Source organism: Filicampus tigris, chromosome 6 (genome assembly GCF_054856515.1).
Source record: "Filicampus tigris isolate MCC_2025a chromosome 6, RoL_Ftig_1.0, whole genome shotgun sequence".
Taxonomy (NCBI): Eukaryota; Metazoa; Chordata; class Actinopteri; order Syngnathiformes; family Syngnathidae; genus Filicampus; species Filicampus tigris.
Genome location: NC_141222.1, coordinates 17,676,755 through 17,701,591, shown reverse-complemented (window position 1 = coordinate 17,701,591; position 24,837 = coordinate 17,676,755). Strand labels below are relative to the sequence as shown.

The 24,837-nt window shown below is 39.9% G+C and overlaps 1 protein-coding gene and 1 long non-coding RNA gene across 2 annotated transcripts in view; one reads left to right on the top strand and one right to left on the bottom strand.

The window, feature by feature from the left end:
• inpp4b (inositol polyphosphate-4-phosphatase type II B) overlaps positions 1-24,837 on the bottom strand; it is a 191,256-nt gene that overhangs the window by 154,596 nt on the left and 11,823 nt on the right. The gene's annotated exons all lie outside the window — the stretch shown is intronic.
• LOC147146047 (uncharacterized) overlaps positions 11,060-24,837 on the top strand; it is a 34,213-nt gene continuing 20,435 nt past the window's right edge. The window contains exons 1-2 of the long non-coding RNA XR_015087043.1: positions 11,060-11,159; positions 20,364-20,399. This is a non-coding gene — a long non-coding RNA (uncharacterized LOC147146047). The remainder of the gene's footprint in view (positions 11,160-20,363; positions 20,400-24,837) is intronic.

Genomic DNA, 24,837 nt, shown 5'->3' with positions numbered 1-24,837 from the left:
GCAGAGCTGAAATATTGAAATGTTCAAGTAAGCTACAGTTTTTTTCGCCGTTACTCATGACGCCGTTAAAAAAAATAAATTTTAAAAAAACGCTGTAGCAGGTAAAATGTGTTTCCCACCACTTTTCCGCATCCATTTTTAGATGTTACTGTACTGTGTACTGAAATCACCTTGTTGCCTCGTTTTAGATGATTTTTATATTTATGTTACTATATTATATATACTATAGAAATACCGGATTTCTATTGTTTATCGCAGGCAAAAGCCATTAGCATCTCTACCGCGCCGGCGTAATGCACAGACGAGGGGGTGGGGGGGTGCGTGGGCGTGAAGGTTTCGGGGCCGATAATTTTTATGAATAAGGCCGGAGGGTCCATGCGAGAAGGGTACCCGGGTCGCGGCTGCAGGGCTGGGGTCTGACCGGCAAAAAAGTGTCAAGTGCCCAGCTCTGGTGGTTGGTTAAGGGGGGTTTCGGTGGGGGCGGTGGTGAAGTTTGTCGACGGAAACGCTAACGGACGGCCGTTTAAAGTGATAGTCAGACCAACCTATTGGCGAATACGATTACTATCTGATCCGGCTTGACAAAAAGGTGGATAGATGGACGGCGGGTACCCACGCTGCAGATGGGAGGCGATAAACAGACCGGCAATGTTTTGTAAAATGCCCGGCTCTAAGTTTATCAACCAGTTAGGCTATCAACCAGACGGTTATTTACCCAGTCCATCAACCAGTTAGTCAGTCATTCAATGATTTCAGTCGAGGGGTGGTCTACATTGGTTTATTTTACTGCCGTCCAGATAAAGAAGCAGACTGAAGACATCACTCTAGTGGGCCAGAGACCAACAAGATGACATTTGCGATGGAGAAAAAAAATGCTTGATGCTTGTACTAATACTGCCACATACAAGAATAGAGTGGAACAATAAGTTTTAAGGTCTTGGTGGCGGTCTGTGATTTAGTAATGTCTCAAGAGTTTGGTATGTGTCGACAATAGAAGCAGTAATTCTCGTCTTACCGTCCGCTTCAACATTCCGTCTATGCTCACACCACAACCTCTTTGCGTTTGTTACTGTGTGCCTGCCAAGGTCAGCAAACAACAGAGCCCACCAAATCGATGCCCATTTCAAATCACGTTTGTTTGTGTGTGTTCAGCTTAATAACACACCGCCTCACATAGTTTGGAATGTCGTGTACCACACAAAGTAGGTCCCTCCTGTAAGAAAACAATCTTTACAAACACACATACATCTTGAAGCCATTAAGATGTACACCACCTCTAGATCCACTGATATTAATTCATAAAGTCAATATTCTTTCTAAAGTTGTGGTTATGTCGTTCGCCAAAGGTTATGCTAGTGATAGAATACGCGCATGGTATTGGAATATTAAGAACATTTGAAGTTATTAAAGCACAATATATAAAAAATTTTGCCTTATATTAATTAGTTTCGAAATATTGTCAAATAAAGCCTGACAGACACGTGCGGGCTATCTGCTTCGAGTCCATAAAGAAGAAGGAAAAAAAGACTAGTGAGTTTCTAAGCCCGTTCACTAAATGGCTAATTACTTAGCTAGATAGCTCTCAAGCTAGCTTACCATTTTGATGGTGAGCCATTTAGTGTATTTTTATTTATTTATTTATTAGTTTAGCTTAGTTTGGTAGTTTAAATAATTTTTCAGAGTGTGTTTGCTTTTTATTACATTTATCTATTCATTTTTTGTTGTTTTTATTTAACTTGATCATGCCACCACCACAGAAGGGTTACCAGGGGTAGCAAAAAGGGGAACTGTAATGATAATCACAGAGCCAAACATGGAAATCCATAGTATTCATTAAAATTTAAATGTTTGTGATGATTAATTATTTGACTGAACCCTTTCCGGGCGGTGGGGGGTTCGTGGGAGGGGGGGGCACTGGTCCGATTTAGGGTTGCAGCCGAATGCCCTGAATGAAGATAAATTGCTCCCCGATGGAGCAATAAGACACAAGGTACAGTAAATTCACTCGATACAAGGAGGCTTCTTCCTCACTTCTCATCATACCTCTGTCGTCCTAGTGTAGACGTCCATCCATTAACAGTTAAATTTAGCTTCTTTTAAAGGTAAACACGTCTTATCAAATATGACGACAAAAGAGGAGGACTGGGGGAAAATCAATAGCAAAAGCACCTGCAGATGGAGACGAGTGCAAGTACATGGCAGTGGAGAAAATAAACAGCCTAACGTGGAATATGGATTCCCACATTAACCTCCTCCACAAAGCACTTGAGGCCCATTAGAAGCTGTGCAAAATGTTCCATGGCTGTGTTAATTCAAAAATGTCTTTTGGCTTGATTTATGATTTATCATTTCACATGGACGGTTGTAATTAATTATGAAAAAAAAATGTAATGTCTTAAGAATAAAGTTTGGCATTTTACAATGAATAAATACTTGGTTATACTCCCGCGGGCAACGTCACTGCGACAATGCCGCGCGCCGTTTGCGTTTATACTCACGTGCAACCCACACGCGTTGTGTTGAAAATGTTTTGCAGTTTCACACCAAGTTGGGGGGCGTCGCTACAGCTGTAGCCTGATACTGACGAGGACGCCGCAGGGCGGAATTTCCTCTGCCTTTTGGGCCTATTCCGGTCGGCGTTTTTACTGCCGAGCAACAATCAAAATGACAACAATGCCTGCTACAAGAAAGGGATTTAGATAACTAGAAGATGCATTCAATTGTATTGCTAAAACGATGTGGAAGGTGAGAGCGAAGGTGGTACATGCGTGTGTAGACCTCTTTACACACATACACGACATACCACCAGTTTGCTTCTCAGCAGCAACAAGGGAGACATGGATCCTCTCCTCTGTGGTGACAAATTGCCGTCAAAGAACCGAGCCGGGTAAAAGTGTACGTCATCGCAATATGTGACATAACGGACAAACTACGAGAGACAATGCACGCGGTGTCGTATACGCAGCAAGGATTTCTGACGTGTGCGCGGCATGTGTCGCAGACCTGTCACCAACATGTCGCACCAGCAAGTCATTGCTGAAACCGTTGCGGAAGTATAAAGAAGCCTTAAGGAGAAATACTATAACTCAAGCATCCCTATTATAGTGCCATCAGGTAACAAACCTTTCCATTTCCTATCCGCTACGTGGCTATCAAGCGTCTTCAAAAAGGGTTAGTAGTTCATATAATTTGAACATTTTGTTATTTATTGATTTGAAAGAAGACTAATCCATGTTATTTTTCTGCTTTGGCCTTGGTGAAGGTCTGAACTCTACTGATTGACATTCCAGTTACTGGCTCTCATTCAAACTGGTACTGTACCTCCACATAGACTCATTCAGTCCAACTGCATTAGCACTCTACAAACACGCCAACAAGCGCTCCAGCATGATGTGTCAAGCAAACCTTTCGATAAGACAAGAGAACGTGAAGGCGCATGGTGCCCGGGGATCAACGCCGCACTGAGATTTAAGGGAAAAGGTCAGACCTCTTACAGGGAGGAGACGCTTAAGGTCGAAACGTGGGCCGATTCCAATCCAAAGCTGTTGTTGCTTTTGTTATTGTTATGTGCTGATGCTGCGGGCCAGCAGGAGAGGCTTCCTTTTACAGACAACTACTACTTCACGAGGAGAAAACAACAATACAGAGTCAAATGTTAGAAGCTATTTTAGTGATCAGTCACTTCTTGCCTTTTTCCATTTACCAACGGATTAACTAACAGACCAACCAACAAGCTAACTGACCAAACCAACACCCAATTGACTCACCTATATATATATATATATATATACATACACATATATATACTCTGTATATAACTGCCAAATTACTGACTGACCAACCAATCAAGCAACTGACTGACAAATGGCCGACCAAGCAACTAACCAGCATTTAAACTAACTACCCAACTGACTGACTACCAACCTACTGAACATCATTATAAATACCAACTCACTGACTGACCGAATAGTCAAGCAAGTAAGAAACAGGCCGACCAATGGACTATTGTACATGTCCAATTGCTAACTAAACTAAAACAAAAAGAAATTTAAAAAATATCTAACTAAATGTTCAGACCAACCGACTAAACTTTCTAACTCACTGACCCAACTGAGTGACTGACCATGAATCCAACTACCAATTTACTGACTGACCAACCAATCAAGCAGATAACTGACTGACTGGCCAACAAACCGAAACTTACTGATGACTATTCAACACAGTAACTAATATACTAACTGACGATTGGAGACTGAAGTTATAATTATGACAACGACCATGGAATGTTATCAGAATAAAGCCTTTACGAAGTCTTTGAGTGAACATTTTTAAAAAGACATTGTACAAATCAAGTCATTTTGCGAGAGTTAAAGGGCAAGTCAACCCAAACAGGCCCACTAGTTGAAACACAGCATTCTGATTAATATTGCGCTTGTGGAATATGAGTTAAGCAGCAAAATCCACCCGTTTTCGTGATCTCAGGGGGCGGCCATTTTGTCACTTCTGTCGACTGAAAATGACATCTCAGTGGCTCTGGGCTCAGGTAACGACCAATCACAGCTCACCTGTTTTCTGAAACTGAGTCATGATTGGTCGTTATCTGGAAAGGGAATAACCCAGGCATGATATTCGGAATTTTAAAAACCCGAATAAGGGCATATTCAGGTTATTGCGCGCGTTTACATGGCTTTTAAAAACCCGTATACTGACAATATTCAGGTTTTAAAGAGTTTATTGGCTGCAAGTAAACCTAGCCAAAGACATCTGGAAAAACAAGCTTAGAATAGAATCTGTATCATCAAATGAAAGTTATAGGCTGACACTATGTCAAGTATACATTTTTGTTGCTTCCATTTTATTACTTGCAGGGGTTGTGGGTGGGTGGAGGATTCATCATGCAGCAGTCAATACTTGAAAGAATCATTGTGTTTCCTCGTTATTGCCGTGAACAAAAGAGTCCTGAACACAATCAGAGCCAGCGTGAGATTTAAAAGCAGCGTACAAGACCTCATGCCAATGTCCTCTTTTGTTAATTTAATTTGGCAATCACGGCCAGACCTCTGTAATAACTCGCAACGACGACTTAAGACTAGCAAGTGGCTGCTTCAGTGTCTTATATGAAAAACTTCCCAGCGTGCCTGACTTTCATTTCCTGCAGGAAGGGAAGGTGTAAAGATGAGTTGAGGTACGGCTTCCTGTCGGAGAGGTGGCGACGGTGTTGAAATATTCACGAGTAGCAGGGATGGCAAGCGTCTTACCGGCTTTAAGAAGAAAAAAAAAACTGCTTTAAAGTCGCTTGTTGGTAAACAACGTGTAGGCTCCCTGCTTGTTGCTGTGCTCTTACGACTATGGCTCCAGTGTATAATATAATGGAACCTTAAACCACCTTTGTACGGTGTCTTTTGGAAACACTAGTGCTCAACACATCCGACTAACAATCTAATTAACTGACCGAATTACACACCGACCAACCAACAAGCAACTATAAGTAAGTGACCACCCACAATAACTCACACATGACACAAATAAAATAACCGGACAAAGATCTGAATTCACTAAATGACAGACCGGACACAAATATAAGTTACAATTACACTAACTGATTAATTGACAAAAACAGCTGAACGACCACTGACTACAGTATCTGACTAACTGACGGATCAACAATCAAACTAAACCAGCCAACGATCTGACTAACTGACCAAACAGCCAACTGACTGCACAACTGATTAACCAACTGACTGACACACTACCGTACTGACCGATCGACCAACCAGCAAGCAAACTAGCCGGATAACTAACAAACAACCTAAATGACTGAGCAACCGGCTAACTAACGAAGAGAAAGAGCAGTGAAAGACCAGCTGAATAGCTAATTTACTACCTGACTGATTAACTAACGGGCCGGAAAATCAACAAACTAAACAACTAGCTGACCAACCACACAAAAGATTGACCAATTAATTGACCAACCACTGATCTAACGACTGACTTACTTTCAGACCGACCAAGTAACTGACCAATTAATTAACCAAAAGTGAAAGTAACTAACAAATTATGACTGACAATAGAGTTTTTTTTCCTGCTTTTAGTGTGTAAGATTTTGACTTCCCGCAGGTAAAGATGAGCAGGAGTATGCATTGCTATTGAGAGATGGCGACGATGTTTAAATATTCACCGCCGGCAAAAACAAGTTGAACCATTGTAGAGCTTTAAAGTGACTTCTGTGTTGGCAAACAATAGACGCTCACTGTTTGTAGCTGTGCTCTCACTTTTGTGCCTCGAGTGTACAGCACGGTGCCACAAACACACTGCAACATTGGAAAGAATCTACAAAAGGCTAAGTAGTTTTACCTTTTTAAAGCCACCAAATGCTGTGACTAAGTCTGTTTATTACCACCTGAAAAAACATCTCTAGAATCAAAGAGCTTATATCCAAACAAAACTGGAAAGTTCACCAATTTGTTTTCAGTCAATTGGACTATTGCAACAGGGTTTTGACAGGTCCAGCTAACTAACCTACCTTAACGGGTCGACCAAGTCGATGACCAACCAACCAACTAACCTGCTGATTGACTGCCCATTCAAGCTGGATTCAGGACGGAATTTTCTCGGACTCATAGTTTCATTGACAATGTCAATGACATTTTTTTACGCCGGAGCATGGCTGGACGATATGACTGAAAAGTATATCACGATATAAGTGTTTCATATTGGTCGATATCGATATATATTGATTTTTTTTTTCTTTTTTTAAACTATTAAAAATAACGACCCGAAGAAAAATACATTTAAGTTATTTTATTTGAACATAATACTTAACCTTAAATAAGACGTCAATGTAACTATGAAAGAGTGAAATAAACTGGTCGATATAAAGATTAAATAAACTCCACTTTAAAGATGATGTGCTTAGAAGGGCTGAGAAATGTTTGAAAAACTGCCACAATCTAAGTATTTCATATCAGTCAATATTGATAATTATTGATTTTGTTTTTAACCTTTTCTTTATATAACAGTTAACTGTTTTTTGTACATCATTATGTAGTGTAATGTGCAGTTTATCCTCCATCAGTGCATTGTAAATGCGTATTTGCATTTGGTCTACCCCAAAGCATGCGCCGTTGAGTTAACAGCTTCTTCTTGGTGCTTTAAATGCTTCTTTTTCGTTGGTTTAAAAGCTGCTTCTTCTTTGGTTTAAACGCTTCTTCTTCATGTTTGGAGGCGGAAGCGCGCTGCCTACATCACGCACCATGCTGCGATCGGGTTTGTTTTTATTTTTTATTTTCTATCAAACGTTTCATTGAAGGCATTTTCTATTGGTATCGATCACGCGTCAATCGCGATACATATCGATATCGAATTATCGGCCTAGCCCTACATCTACATAAGTATTATCTACATGCATTATCCTCAAACCTAAAAATAATCCCGAGAAAAAGTTATATATATTTCTTTCCACTCTTATTTCCTGCACTCTTGTCTCCCGATGGAGCCACTGAAGTGGAAACACCCGGCCATTGTTAGCATGCCGTGCGGGATGCACGACGCACCTCCTTCCCCTGTCATCGCCGACTCCATCTCGGAAACCTTTTGGCTCGCACTGATAAAATATTTAAGATCTCCCGTGATTAAAGTGCCTCCCGCTCACCTTGGCGGCAAAATCCATTAACCCCGGGAGAATCGATGCCATCGATTCCACCAATAGAGGCAGGAGTAGTGTGGTGTGGAAGGGTCAAAGTACAAGGTGAACAATACAGTGCAGTCGCTGGGGGAGTGAGGGTGTGCTTTTTAGGTGGCATGAAAAATGTATGGGGCAGCAGTCATGAGCGCACAGTTATTTGCATGAAGCTTGACACACACACAAAAAGACCGCAGAGTGCAAAGCATCGTAACATAGTAACATAGTGTTCAGACTATTGTCATGTTTCATCAAAGCAAACGTCCAAAACAGACTTTTTACAATAGATTGGATTTTTGTCTAAGGGACGGGCAGGATTTCTTTTTAAGGTTTTCTCCTAGACCAGTGGCCCTCAATAGGTGGCCTCTGTATGTGGCCCCTGAACTATTAAGGCCTTTTCAAACCCTTTTCACACTGCAATTAGCGGAGCGCAGTGCCGTGATTGGTCGTTATCTGAGCCCTGAGCAACTTCGATGTCAATTTCGGTCGACAGAAGTGACAAAATGGCCGCCCCCCGAGGTGGCTAAAAGTGGGTGCATTTTGCTGCTTAACTTATATTGCGCAAACACAATATTAATCAGAATGCCGTATTTCAACTAGTGGGCCTGCATAGAACATATATGGGTTCACTTCCTCTTTAAATTTGCATCTTCTGTGATCGCTGCACTGCATTAGAGTCCATTTATTTTCACTGTTTGACAACAAGCAGCCCCGATTAAAAGGTATGCGCTAGATACATTAGCTTATTACGCTAGCCACAGATTAATCAAACCTGGCCAGTACACAAGCACAAAAAAGCATCCCCATGCTTGGAGTCTAATAATTGTCTGCTAAGCAACGACAACTTGCCGACCCGAAGCCTTTGAAGATAAAGCGAAGCCATTAAGCTTTACACTGCCGCACCAAATCATTATCAGCTAAATCCCACCGACAAGGCTAATGGCAGGGGGAAAATGAGTAGAAGATAAGGCTGGAGAGCTAATGATAATTATTTTTTCACTCCCAACAACCCGGGAAAAGAATCGCAACAAATGGACGACAAGTGTCACGAAAAGACTTGAGGGAGCTGCTAGTGGAAGTTAATCAACAGTAAAAAAAAACAACTATATATATATATATATATATGTAGGCTATGTGAGACTAATTTTTATTTCCCACGGAAAGAGCGTTATAGAATTATCTTGATCGATGCTGCAGACTAGGATATCAGCTTGAAGAAATGTTCTTTAATTTGGGGTGGAGTTTTGAGTTTGGTGTTTTACGGCAAGACATCAAACTTAAGCGCTATGCTACGCCCACACTCAGCGCTGAAAATGAAAAAAAAACTTGTGAAATGAGTGTCGTCCTCGTGTCTTGTAAACAGGGTTTATATTTGGAAGCAATTGGATAAAACCTCGAGCACCAGATGGAAATTTTCACACCTCCTTACAGATGTCTTACCATTAGCGGCAATTATTTTAAATTAAACATTATTGAGTATCAATACGAAAACATTGTTGTTTCGTCCCAAAAAAAGCAAAAAGCAATAATCTGCTCTTCTTGTTCCATCTATCCATCTATCTATATGTATATGTATACATAAAAAACATGCATGTATTCTGTAAATTCAACTGACTCACTTCCTTTTATAGGGAATATACTTTAAGTTTAGAATTCCAATAAGAATCACGTTAAAGCATTCATTACAGAGCTGGGCATTCCGCCTATGCGACCGACCGGTCCGTCCATCGGCCTATGATGGATGGCCATTTTGTAGGTAATAAATGATGGACGGGAAACTTAAGAAAATAGCCGGACTAAGCATAGTCGGAAGCTCATTTGCTAGATGGAAACAACGCTAACGGAAGGCCATCTACTAAATATATGCGAACCAGCCTATAGGCGATTATTCAGGCATTTTACTAAAAATTGAGCGTCCATTATTTGTTGTCCGCCATTCGCCTTTGTTTCGGGGGGGAAAAAAAATAGTACCCGCCTGTAGGCCAGGGGCGAAAACATTCTAAATAATGAGCGATTTGAGCGAGTGCTCGGAGGCACCAGCTTAGGTTTCATTAAGAATGGCTGGCTCTTGAAAAAACAAGCGTCACAATCGGCATGAAATTACCGCCCGAGTGAGACAAATTCATGATCTGAGACACTCCAGGGCTCCCGGTGCCTGTGGTCATAACAGATATAGTATACGGTAAGAAGTGTGGTTCACCTAAAAGAAAAAAAAAAAAGGAAAAGCTCATGATCCAAAGCATGCCACACCATGCTGGAGGCAGTGTTATTGTGCGGGCATGGAATTTGGTAATGGATAAAAGTGGATCATTTTCCCAGTCAAGCAACAGTAATAAAATATAAGCATGTGGTCTTGTTTACTCTGCAGTGTGGAGTCCCTCAGGGTTTTTCCTTTGCCCTTTGCCATGTTTATTATGGGTAAGCTTAGAGTCTAAAAATCAACATTTTAGATGTCCTTTTTTTGTGTGTTTTTGTGCTGTCACCATTAAAATGTCAAGATAACCAGTGCCACACAATACAATCAAATTCAAAATCAACACATTTTAACTAGGAAACAAAGCGGTTAGCAATACGGCTGAAGACTAACCGCCGACCAGCACACAAAATGATTAATTACAGAACTATCTACCACAAGTCTGTCAAGCATCTTCAAGGTCAAGTCAATTTTTGTTGATCGGGCTGTTGTTTTGCCCATTGTTCTCTTGCAGCTCCCCCAATTGCTCAACATTTCTATTTTGTTTTCGCTCATTTTAATCTGCCCTTTGTCACGCTACTCTGTCTCTTCACGTCAAATCAACCAGACGAGGCCAGGTTCTGTAGTCCCGTCTAAGAAGTTTTTCCTCGTCCCCACCACCAGGTGCTCAGGGTTCAGTTTTCTTATAAACACTTATAATGTATGAGGAGTGTGGTTTTTGACCGCTCAACGTGTAAGGTCCCTTGAGATAACTTCTGTTGTGAATTGGCACTCTATAAACAAAATTGAATTAATTTGCTTGTGTGTGGTGAATAGTTTTACTTCGCTTTTTAAAAGAGTGGTTAACATGCCTTCATACTTATACAGTTAGAAATGTTGCAATGTTAGCTAGGCATTCATAAATTTGTTGTTATGTTAACAATTTGTCCGCTAAATGAAAAAGCTCGGAAAGCTAATTTCATATTTTCTAAATAAATAAGCCTGTGATGATCGGCATCTGCTATCTCTTGTCCTCAGTGACTAAGAGTGCGCATCGGGACTTGGAGGTTGCAGATTAAATGGCGATGCTATCGAGGCTCGTGGCACATGTGCGGGCCTGATAGTGGCCGTAAATGGACAGCCGGTGGCACTGGAAGTGAACACGGCTCAGGAATGACACAGCCGACGAGGCTTACATATGAGGCTGTCATTTTTGGCTCATTGAAGGATGCGCCTGTTACGTTGTACTGTGGCACTTTTTTTTATCATCTGCTGCTTGTACAAATTGGCCGTGAGGGGAAAAGGGTGAGCTTCATAAATAAGATGCCCTGTATTGTTGTAAGCTTTGTTTGCGCTGTTGCTCCTTGTATGTTAAAGCAGTCATTTTAAGTTTTACAATTGTGGAAGAAACCACGCTATTTGCAGTTAGCCCATGCATGGTGTTTGCATTTAGATGCTGGATTTTCATTAGACTTACTAGACAGTCTGGAAGTCATTTTGCCAACCAGCTAGTGACTAGCTTTCACCTTTCTCGCGCGGGCTGGCGCGGCTGCGTGCAGGGCGGCGCGAGTGATGCTTTTACATGGAGGGACGTCATCGCATATTAAACAAATCAACTTTTTAGCCGTCTCGCGGCGGCCAAGCATGAGCCGCGGGTGATCGGATGCTTTGATCGGCAATAAAAGGCTTTGATCGAATATTCCGATCACTTAATTTTTCACGAATATCGGCCGATCATGATCGGTGCCCGATCGATCGGAGCATCCCTAATTAAAATGTGTTTGAAGTGAGAGAAAAGGGTAACATTGAAAAAAAAGGACCATTGATTTATTTTTACAGTTTTTGTAGAAATGTATCTATCCCACATTGGTCTGAAATCAATAAACTATAATCACCTGTGATGAATAGGGATTTACTGTATAGCCAAACTCTGGTAATTTGACAAATATGCATACAAATAAAGGCTACACCCAAACACCCCGCTAGGTTTGTCCATCCCCCTCATCATGAAATCAAACAACTTTAAAAACACAAATCCTTTGCCGCATTTTTTTCCCCCAGCCATGATTTAGTCCAGCAAACAGCGGGATACGTTAGATTCCCATTTACGGCTATTAATTATTCACAAACTCATGTTTAATGTTGTAAATATGCACTCAAGTCCACACGCTCTACAGCACTGTTTAAAACAGTTCCGCCTCAACCAGACAAACAAGATCATGCTTCAAAACCAAAGCGGCTTTAATGAAGACAATGTGTCTCAAACATTTATTATCAGAGTTAAAAAAAAGAAAAAAAAAAAAAAAAGTACCATTACCTTTCCAGATATTCTTCCCCGAGGTTCAGAATTGATTTTATATCAACGCCGACATGTCCCCCTGACTAATTTTACTCTGGGATTTAGTGCGTGCTACACTATGGCTCAAATAAATGGTATTTAATCAATAGGGAGGTATAGTGCCATAATAAAAAGGTTGAGGTTCTTCAAACGCTTAGGGAACTCTATATCACGTTTCTATTTGCAGTGTTGTTTACAGTGAAAAACAGCATGTGTTACTGAGTACTCTGGAGAGGTTAGAGAGCACCTAAAAGAGAAGGTATTATCTCCAAAAAGGCTCCATTAAGAGCTTGTTTCTCTTTTGATGTAGTAAGGTCTTTGTTTGGGGTTAATGGAGTGGCGACCAAAAGTAAAAACCCGCAAGCTGGCTAATTTTGTTTCTCTACTAAACAAACTGTCAACAACATTCCCAGAAGAGACCATTTCTATTTGAAAATATTTTTTTTCAGATTCAAAATAGCAGCCATCATACAGTAGTTATTAATAAGTTAGCATTAGCCTATTGTAGTAATCTATGACGTCTTTACTCAATGCAAACATCACAAACAGTCGTGATTCAAAAGTGTGACAGCTGTCACAGCAAAGCCAAATAAGAGATCATTGTTCACAAAAACCTGCTCGCATCAATCACTCAAATGCCAAAAATAACAGGAAAACAAACCTTACTCAAGTAAGAGCAACAACAGAGCCAAACATGTCTTAAAAATCAAAATTCCAATTGGTCAACTTTCGAAGGTAGTATTTCCCATTGAGTTCAATTATATTTGGACTGATTTGTCCAAGGGTCCAAACAGCGGCTAACACCTAGCAGCTAGCATAAGAAGCTAACGTATGAGACTTAAATACCAGAGCTGGGGGGGGGGGGGGGGTGCTATTGAAGTTTTCAGTTGGAATCACTGACGGAAGCCCTACAGGCGGGTTAGGGTACTATTCCTCCCCCACAACCCGAAAAAAAGGGGAATGACAGACAACGGAAGGGTTGCAAACGGATGACGAATAACGGAAATTCAATTTTTAGTAAACATTTTTAGTAAAATGCCTAGCTCTGTTAAATACAAGACACAGTCCCAAAAAAAACACACAAAAAAAAACGCTATTAACTGACCCTGCTAACCGGCTATTTTAGTTTCCAGCAACAATAAATCATCAACAAAAACAAAATGTCATGTTATGATAATGTTATGATACACAGTATTCCATTTGCAATGGTTTCTTCTAAGGTGCAAACAGCAGCTATCATAGCTAACAGCTAACACAAGCAACAAACATAGCAGCCTACAAACTACGGTTACAGAGGTGGAACTACTGTACATTCCCACATGGAACATATTAGGTAAGGGTACAGGAAATGTAACTGCCTGGACGCACATGCTTCAGAGTAAACAACCAAAATGCTGCTCAGCCTCTGCCTAGTGCACATCATGGCTAGCGACATGCTTGAAGCAGTACCTGTTAAACATCACTCGAAATCTGTCTGGATTGTTTGTTTCGCATAAGAACAAGACAAGAAAGGCTTCAATCTGTAATACATTTAAAAATACAAAACCTCGATGTATACCCTGACTATCCCTTTTTTTGACTCCACCGAGTGCTGCTACTGCCATTCCAGCAGGACAGACAGTGATGAATGGCCACGTTTGGCTGATATAAATGGGATTCCGACATGACAATCCATCACTTAGCTTGTGACCTGCGCTGTTGTCAAATTAAAACAGGTGCGCTGTTTAACCCAGCCCATGTCCGCCCCTGCAGATTTGCTCGATATGAGCGCCGTGATGTAGACCTAAGTACTCGCTCCCCGCTGGGAGCACTGCTTAGTGACTTCAGCTATTAAGCCGCTGTTGAAGCCGCGGCAGCAACACAGTCAAACTTACATTAGGTCAACTTTCAAAGATACAGTATTTCACAAAACAAACTACTGGTACACCCCTTACAGTTTTGTACACATTTTAACAAATCTTTCCAAGGGAAAACAATAAACATTATACTTTGTTGCAATGTAAGGCAGTCATGTACATCTTGTAAATTTTGAATTTACTGTGCCCTCAACACGCAGTCATTAATGTCTAAACCACTGGCAACAAAAGTGAGTACAACCCAAAGTGAAAATGTCCACATTGGGCCCAATTAGCCATTTTACCGCCATGGTGGCATGTAAGTTGTTAGTAAGCCCTCCGGTGTGAATAGGAAGAAGGTGTGTTAAATTTGGTGTTATTGCTCTCACACTGGTCACTGGAAGTTCAATATGGTACCCTCGGGGTGTAATCACTTTTGTTGCAAGCAGTTTTGCCTGTAACGGCTTTGTTGAGTTATTTTGTGGGGACAATAAATTTACAGTTAGACAAACTGTACACTGAGTACCTTTACATTGTCAAAAAGTGTCATTTCTTAAGTGTTATGCCATGAAAAGACTAAATAGAAAAAATAGTTACTAAAATGGAGGGGTGAATTTATTTTTGTGAGGCACTGTCAATTTTGCATTAAGGTCAATTCTATCATAGCTTGGTGCTAGCACAAAATGCTAACGTAGCAGTCTACATTGTTACACACATCACAACAAATGAGACACAAATTTGCCAAGGCGGTCGCAAAAGCTCCAAATAAAATACCTCAAAGGGCTATTATATTTTAAGCAACCTTGCAAGAGAGGAAACAAAAACAGTAAGTTGAAACTGGAGCCAAACAGGACTTGAACTTTCAAAGTTGAATTTTCCATTGATATTTGGAAAGATTTGTTTTAGAGTGAAAATAGTGGCCATCATAGCTATCTGCTGGCGCAAGAAGCTAACATAGCAGTTTAAATGTTCTCCCAGTGCAAACATCTCAAGACGGAGCACATAACACCAATTCTGGCCTCTCTTCACTGGCTTCCAGTGCATAATAGAGTTCATTTTAAGATGCTTCTATTTGGATTTAAATCTTTGTATGGCGTTGCCCCGGGGTACCTCTCTGAGCTTCTCCACTCCTACGCACCTGCCCGGTGCTTCAGGTCTGCGGGCCAGGCGCTACTGGAGGTGTCGAGGACTAAGCGGAGCCTCAGAGGGGATCGAGTCTTTTCTGTCTCTCTGGAATGACCTTCCATTAAATGTTAGGCAAGCCCCCTCTCTGTCCATTTTTAAAACTCGTTTGAAGACACATTTTTATTGTTTGGCTTTTGACCCGATGTCAGACTGAAACTTTTCTGCTGTTTTCCGGTGTCTACTGTATAAGATTTTGTATCATTAATTTGCGTTTTAATGTATTGCTTTCACTGTCTTTATTGTTGTATTATTGCTATATTTCTTAAATGTAAAGTGCTTTGTTACAGCTGCAGCTGTTATGAAATGCGCTATAAAGTTGTATTGTATTGTATACAAATTAAGCTGCAAAATTCACCCATTTTTATCCACCTCACGGGGCGGCCATTTTGTCACTTGCTGTCGACTGAAAATGGCATCACAGTTGCTCGGGGCTCAGGAAACAACTAATCACGGCTCAGCTTCAGAAAACGGGTGAGCTGTGATTGAATGTTTGCGTTTGTGGAATAAGTGTTAATCGACTTGTTTTCAGCCATCTCTGGGGGCGGCCATTTTGTTGTGAGCAGTTGTGATGCCATTTTTGGTCGACAGAAGACAAAATGTCCGCCCCCAGAGATGGCTAAAAACGAATGCATTTTGCTGCTTAACTTATATTCCACAAAGGCAAAATTAATCAGAATGCCGTGCTTCGACTAGTGGGTCTGCTGGGAACATATTTTTGAAAAAAAATATGTTTGGGTTGACTTCCGCTTTGAGGGAATGGTCAAAAACATTGCAGAGTAACCACATCAGTCTCCTGGAATTCTAAATGTCATAGCGTAGGATCATCTTTAACACTACTGTATACAGGAAACTGGGTCACAACAAGTCTGTTTTGGTCCCTCAGGAAGTGCTGCTGTTTTGTTTAGCAACAGAGTTCAACAGGACAACGCATATACGGTCCTTCATGCAAATCGTTTGAAAACAACTGAATTGAAATCATTCAACCCACATAATATATAATAATGAAAATTGAATTAACATCATATGTTTTCATCAATTTAGTATGGCCATGGGAAGGGAAATGGTCTGTTACCCCCGATGTACATGAATATGAACATAGCAGGTGCACGCTTTAGGGTCAAGTTATCCAAGTGGACACCGCTAATGTATGAACAGCTGTGAAGTGCGCACACGAACGCGCACACACACATGCGCACGCGCATTGAAGTGTGATTGATGAGGGGCCAAAGAACAATTGAAAATGAGGCGGTGAGGCATGTACGACAGGTTCACAGGGGAAGTGGAGTGCGGCCGCTCCTAAGGCCTAACATGGTTACGATAACTCTGAGTGATGGATGCTGAATGGCCAAAGGTGTCTGTGTGTGTGTTTCTACCTAGGACATGACCACTGCGTGTGTATGTTTTCACTCCATCATGTAATGACGTGTCTTCGTTGCTATCATTAGCTGGTTGCTTTGCATTTATGTGGTAGGCGTGAACTACTTCTTTGTTAAGCAAATTCCTTCTTACAAAGAAGGCATATCACTCTGCCTTTACTATATCAATAGTATCGTCGGGCCGTTTTAATTTTTTTTTTTTTTTTAAATTAACCATCCATCGGACCAACAACTCTTTCATGCTCTTCTATTTTCAAGTTTTCTCTCTCCCTCCCACCTACAATAGGAGCCTAACAAGTGATGCCAAACACAATGACCGCCAATCAGTGTCCACTTCAGGGTGTGACATTGACCACTGTTTTTTTACACCCGCAACAACTAAAGCACACGCCCCACGCATCAAAATGGATCTCATCATCATCATACAGAAACAGTAAAGTTAGAGATTAAAAATTAGATTGTGATAAAAAAAAATAACGCTTTAACTCTGACTGTGTGATTCATTGATCGCAATTAATGCACTAATTTGACACCCTTAGATAATATACTAAACACTGTGCTATGATGTTTGACTCCTAAGTTGACCGATATTTATTTCGTATTAATAAAAACGACCTAATACAACAAACAGAAATCCGAGTAGCAGTTTTATCACAATAGCACCGCATATTACGACCACTGGAAATAAATCAACACCTCCCTCAAATTGATCTCATAAAAAAAAAAAAATAAATAAAAAAAAATGAATATGATGTCCTCATGAAGGAAGAATATACAGTGCGGCCGTTGTATTATACGGCATTGTTTAATGCGCCGCAGCCAGTAAAGCGGCGAGTGAATACATCGCCCTTGTCCGTCTTTTTCCATGCGTGTCCCTCCCTCGCTCAGCCCAGTTACGTTAAAGCAGTTGGAGCGCCGCCTACAAGCGCGCATGTGCTACTCGTTACAAAGGAACTCGTCTGCACATGCCTGTTGCTTACTCATGGATAAATTGAAGTACTGTAGTCTGTAAATATTGATGGAAAGCGGCCACTTAAGAGAGACACTGTAGACATCCAAAAGATTGAATCGTTGAGGGGTAATGTTGTTACCAAAATAAAGTCGGCGTGTTAGCCTACATCTTTTTTGAGAAAGATGTGATAATGTTAAGAGAAGTTATATTTAGTCGCATTATTTATGTCATTTCTGGTCAAAAAAGTTCAAGGAAGTTTACTTTTGAAATTGATATAGTAATGAATAGTCATAATACAGTATTCCAAGAAAGTCGTCATTTCACCCCAAAAATGTTTATGAGAGTCAAAAATCTCACAAAAATACAATAATAATGATTACAAGAGAGGTTTAGACCTCATGAGAATAGTTGCATTTATTTTAAGTCGAAATAAAGTTGAAAAAAAAACTCAAGTCATTTCACAATTAAAAGTCCTGAATAAACAACAATGAAATATGATTTGTTCGGGCAGCTTTCTTCCTTGTTCCTCAAAGGGAACATGCCCCTGTTGGACTACCCCAGCTACAAGTGGCAATTTGGGGAGAAGAAAGTGATACTACAATAATGTATATATATTTTTTTTGTACAAAGTGGTCCAAACTGTTTCTAAATGAATAAAATTGTGTGTAAACTGCTTTTTACTGACGGTCCTAAAATAGCGGTGACGATGGTGGAAGCGCAGACGGGTGATCCGGACGGCCCCGGTGATCGACAAATGACAGATGGGCAAAATTTACTGATGCGACCACCACCTGAATATAGTCAGATTTGTTCAGAAAAAAAATGTAAAGGATAAAGTTCTATTTGTTGTGAAAAACTCAATATAAGGAGATTAAAAGTATCATTTTTCTTGGGGAAAAAGTCATTATCTTAGAACAGTGGTGTCAAACAAATTTTTGTCATGGGCCACATGGCAGTTAGCGTTTCCTTCAGATGGCCGTTATGACTGTGTGAACCCAAATAAATGTATGATTACTTAAAAACAACAAATTGATTAATAATTAGTTGTTTTTTAAATCAGAGGCTAGTAGAAACAGTTCAAGCATTGTTATATTTATTTTACAAGGGGCATTGGTAACAAAAAGTGCATGCAGTATATCAACGTTTTTCAAAGTGAAGACAATTTGCAATTTTGGTATTTTAGCATGAAACATGAAGTCGACACACATCATTTTCTTTCTTGGACACATAAGATGATGTGGGCCTTGAATTTGACATATTTGTTAATAAATTAATATACAGAAAAAAGCTGTAGATTTGAAAGTCTTTTTTCTAGTCATTTTAGTCAGAAACATTTTGCAATCTTACAGACAAAATGTCCGACTTTTCAAAGAAAAAAAAACTGTCGTCGAGCAAATACATTGATAAGTGTAATGTTACAGTCATTAAAATTATCAGTCATTTCTAATATGAATGAATGAATACCTTTATTGTCATTGTACTCAGAGTACAACGAGATTGGGTTGCTTCCCCCTCTTCAGTGCAACAGATAAACAAACAACAATAAAATAAAATAACGCTGTGCAAATGTTCAGTAAATAAGAATGAGCCTATGCACAAGATCAAAGCTCGGCGGATAATATAGGTAAGGTGCTTATAGTGAGTTCACAGTTGTTGGTGGTGGAGGCAGACGTGTGAGAGTTCAGCATGCTGAAACTGTTTTTTAGTCTGTTTGTCCATGCTTTGATGCACCTGAAGCGCCTTGCCAGAGGGCAACAGGTCAAAGAGCTGCGAACCAGGGTGCGGGCTGTCCTTGATGTTCCGAGCTCTGCTCAGGCACCGGGTGGCGTAAATGTCCGAGAAGGGAGGGTAGAGGGCAGCCAATAATCCTCTGCGCTGCTTTGACTCTCCTCTGAAGCCTCATCCTGTCTACTTCAGTGCAGCTGCTGTACCAGGTGGAGAGACAGTATGTAAGCTGGCTCTCGATGGATGAGTGGTAGAAAGCCAGCAGCAGCTTTCTGTCCAGGTTGTATTTCCTTAGGACCCTTAGGAAATGTAGACACTGCTGAGCCTTCTTTGTCACTGCTGTGATGTTGGGAGTCCAGGAGAGGTCATCAGAGATCTGGACTCCCAAGAACCGGAATGTGTGGACCCTCTCTACGCGCACGCCATTGATGTAGACGGGGGATGGTTTGGTCTTGCTCCTCCTGAAATCGATGACAATCTCCTTTGTTTTTGCAGTGTTCAGCTCCGGGTTGTTGTCCTTACACCAGGTTGTTAAGTCTCTGGATCTCCTTTCTGTAAACTCTGTCATTACCTTTTGAGATCAGGCCGACCGCCGCGGTATCGTCCGTGAATTTGACCATGGTGTTATTTCCATGGGCTGGATTGCAGTCGTAGGTGTAGAGACAGTACAGGAGGGGGACTCAGCACGCAGCCCTGGGGTGCTCCGGTACTCGGTGTTCGGGTGGAGGAGAAGTGGGGGGCCAAATCTCACAGCCTGGGGCGCATGTGATAGGCGGAAGGCCCAGGGTGACCAGTTTGGGGATGACGATGTCCGGGAGGATCGTATTGAATGCTGAGCTGTAATCCACGAAGAGCATCCTGGTATAGGTCTGCTGTCTATCCAGGTGGCTCAGCACATCATGCAGAGCATGTAACAAATGGTGGCATTATCCTCCTAACTTTAACAATTAGTGGCATTCTAGTTACTTTTGGTAATTATAACATTGCAAAAAGGAGAAATCTAATGGTGTCACAGTACTGTAGTTTGTGCTGGGATCAGTGAGTGCTTTGCATGCAACCCGTCCACTGCTGACATTCTATTTCTCATCCATAATTTAGGACGAACCTCTTGACCAAAGCCATACAGAACCAAAGGTGAGAAACTCCCGCTCCTTCTGGGGTTTGTTACCCGTGCAATTAAGAACAACGTTTGTGGTGGTGTGTCTGGCTTGTACTAATGTCCCCACCCCAAGAAGAAAAACAAATCCCTTTGTGGAATCGTTAGAGGTGAAGCAGAAGCTAGAAGCTCGTTACGTGGAGGAGTGTCAGGATGCTGTGGAACTCTTCGATAATCCACAGTGGAACTTGTTTTCCTTGAGGGATCAATCTGAACTGGATTGTTGTTCTATTGTAGTTTTTATACGCTAAAGTAATACAGAACTGTTTTTTGTTTTTTTGGGGGGGGGTGCGGAGTCTTCACAAAAGTTGAATTTGTAAAGTTGTATTTGTTTAACAAATAAGGCGTAATCTTACATTAATAATGTTATTTTTCAGAAATAGACGGGAAGCAGCAGAATGGGAATCAAGTCAATGTGTTCTAATAGGAAGACTAATAATTTAATTTTTTTAAGAATAATGTTCTAATCCTACCAAATTAAAGTCATATTTCTTCAAGAGACAAGTTGTAATCTTATGAGAACAAAGTGGTAATGTTATGCATTAAAAAAAAAAAAAAAAAAAGAATATTTATGAGATTAACAAGTACAAATTGTATTTATTTTTTGGGAGGGAGAAAGCCATGACACTACATTTTGGTTATATTAGGGGCAATAATACTAATATTATGAGAACAAAGTTGCATTTTTTTCAAGGACAATACATAATTTTATGAGAATAAATTAATTTACAAAAATAAAATGTGGTCAAATCAATAAATTCCTATGTGTTCGTGAAACACGTGAACGAACTCTTACACAACTAACATTGTCGTAAAATCTTTACATTTTACGATAGTAAAGTAATAATGCTATCAGAACAACGTAACATTTTTGGGGAAAACTCCTAATTTTACAAGAACAGACTTGTATATTTTGGAGAAATGGAGAAAATGTCTTCACCTTACAGGAATACATTTATATTTTCTTGAGTAAAAGTCTCAATCGTGCAAAAATAAAGTCCAATTTAATAAATATAATTACATTTGAATGAAGTCCTTATGTTACAATGTTTTATATACTTTTAAAAAATATATTTTAGGGGAAAAATGTAGTGACAAGTCCACCATTTGGTGTCATTATTTGTTAGTTAGCAGAACTTGGCAAAAGGTAAGCAACCATTAACCAACGTTGTCTCAACTTGTTTAAAGCTACTATTAAACATGTAAGACCAACAGCAATGAACGGACATTTTTCACTTGTACTTCTATGCAGGCAGCTACATAATTGTGTTAGCCCACTTTGACGATATTTGGAAAATAAAACCCGCAATACAGTGCCACCTCTGCAGCACAATAGACTCGTTTATGGGAAGCAGTGCTAGTCAGCAAACCAAACAATGAAAGCGCACACGAGTGCCGAGAGGAACGTTTCATAAAAGAAACGAGACTCCATCACCCTCCATGCTCAGACAATCTTTCAAGTACAAGGACTCTTTGTTCGTATGCGCTATTCCGAACTTGCTCAAGTGCTCTCACCGTGATTGCTTTGCACATTTTCTCAAAATTGTTTCGCGTAGTCTTACGAGAATAAAGTTGGATTTTTTTAAGCCATACGTGTGAATTCACCTAAATATTTTTAATGTGGTAATCTTACAAGATTAAAGTTCATTTTTAGAGAAGAAGTAGGGGTGTAGCAAAAAGCTATTTTAGTTTTTTACTTAAAAGATGGGAGTGCTTTGAATCGGATCAACTCGTTCCACTTTCAAATCGAACCATCCTTGAATCGTTTCTCTCCTCTGTACTCTCCTCTTTAGATCATTCCACAGGATTTCAATAGGGTTGAGGTCTGTGTCTGGTGAACCATTTGTATAACTTTCAGTGAGAGTATGCTTCTAAAATAAATATTGAATTTATCTTAAGATTTTCAAGAGTGTCAAAAATTCTGGAGGGCACTTTAGTTGTATTTTATTAGGGAATACAGTAAATGACACTTCAAATTTTGATTAGGTGGCAGGTTGTTTTAACTCAATTTTTGACCATTATGAAATATTATTCTAGTGGCATATATATTGCCAAGATTTTGACAAATAATGTTGCGTGATATGGGCGCGAGGGTGCACAGAAAGGTTAAAAAAATTTTTTTTTTAAAAACCTTGTGAATAATACAGTACATTTTAATACAGTAATCAATTATTAAATAATGTTAAGGAAGAAAATAAAAGGTAAAAAAAATCATAGTGAATAATACAGAACATTTTAATACAGTTATCAATTATTAAATCATGTTAAGAAAGAAAATAAAAGAGAACATTGGAAGGACACCTGATGTCAATGAGCCATTTCATTTGTAATGAAATAATTTCGCAAAATTCTCAACAGCTCACTCCTCGACTCTTTTTGGAAACAGGCATCTAACCAAAGATTTACTTGCTTGTGTTTTTCCACACTTGACGGGTGGCCAGGCACCCCAGAGACCCAACTATTTGCACGCAAGCAATAAAAAAGTCAATTATTTTAGAGTAATAGAAATTCAACTGCTTTTTGAAGAGCCCACTAGATATGCCAGAGGTCCTTTCGGTATGGTCAGCTGAAAAGATAGTGTGTGTATTCATAGCCTACATATTTACCGCAGAGGGTTCTTTTATATACACACAAAATGTAGGACTATTTTCGCTCGCTTGATGTATGACTGCTGCAGCGACTGAAGGGAATTCTTTTTAATGGAAAACTTTGTCGACGTAAAGTATGCGGAAAGGAAAGAGCGGGGAGGAGGCCCCTTACCTGGAGCGCAGGGGATTCATGCTTGTGCTTTTTTTCTGAGCCACCAAAGAAGAAAACTACACAGTACTACCTAGTGGGCATTAGGTAGACTCAGTTACAGCTCACTTGGCTTGTTAGGAAAACAAAAACAACAACAAAAAGTTGAATTCAGTTTGAAATTGCTCAGTCAAAATGTTAAAATGTCAATACTGCACTAAAATCTCAAAAGTCTGCATTAAAGCATGTTTGGGTTTTTATTAGGTGTTACATGATCGAGATTTTTGAGGATGATCAGCGAGTTTAAAAAAAAAAAAAGCAATAGCCGATCAGTGATGCGATCATAATTATTTGTTTCACAAAGATAATGTACACATCTTTAAAATAGAGAGAGCAGAGCTGCTTGTCTGTGCAGCAATGAAACTTAATACAATAGTAACATATTGACTGGTAGTGCCAACATTTTTTCAGCAGTGACCCACCAAAGGTAAATGGATACGTGGAAAAGACAGTGTGCCTGTAATGACTCATTTGTCATTTCGCTGATATCGGCGAATTAAGCCATTTAGGCCGGGAGCGCATTATCGCGTTTCTACCACAAGAGCACTGTTGCGTATTTCTTTCTACCTTTACAGCCGTGAAAGTGGATACGGTTTCTTTTTTTTTTTTTTTCAACCAATTCTTGGTTTCTTAGCCAATGAAACGCATCAGAATATACATGTGACGGTGTCATGAGCCGTCATAGATTATCTCCGAATTTTTTCGAGCAGTAATTGCGGACACAGACACACGATCACGGGAGCGCTGAAATAAGTGACGGCAGTGATATAGAATACATGCTTGGACTTTGAACCAGCGGATCATGATATATATGTTTGTAGACAGTGACAATATAGACGGCTCTGAAACAGAATAGAGGATGTAATTACCACGCAATTTAAAAAAAAAATCAAAAATAGTGCTTCTCTTGCAGTGACACTTTAATTTTACAGTTTTAATTGAAACAGTAAATAAGAATAAATTGTGTGGGGCCTGTGTGAAATCCACAGGTCAAAGCTCTCAAATTCTTTTGGAATTATGTTTCTATCTGCTACAGGGGCAGCGATATCAATTATTTTGTAGGTGTTGAATTTCCGGGAAAACTTCACGTTTTAGAAGGTGATTCTAAAGCCGCGGGATGTTCCGCCAGGAGCTTTCGGCCTTGATGGGTTAAATACATTATAGGCAATCACAAAATGGGCAAAAATAAAGAAAAATATCGGACAATCTGATCCAGCCAATGAGATCGGTGTAAAGTGTACTTTTCCATGTCAGGTTCTCTAATACAGTGATTCTCAAAGTGAAGTGTGACACGGGCTCTCTCTTGTGGTACGTGATAGAATTAAAAGTCCAAACTATTTAAAGTTGAGGAGGTCTAAATACAGTTCAGTTGCATTTAGCTTTTGGTTACAATACATTGCATGTAATATTTTGGAATTGTTTGTTTTCAGACTTTTATTTAGGTTAAATTTGCATTCAACTTGAATGTACAATACATTTTAATTAAATCATTAAGTTCTGTTATGAAATTAAAAATTATATTTGAATTTGAATCAGAGATGGCTTTGTTTCCTTAAATGTATTATTGACGCAGATTAAAAAAGAATAAACCTTTAGATTTTTTGTAGCACATCAAGTTTT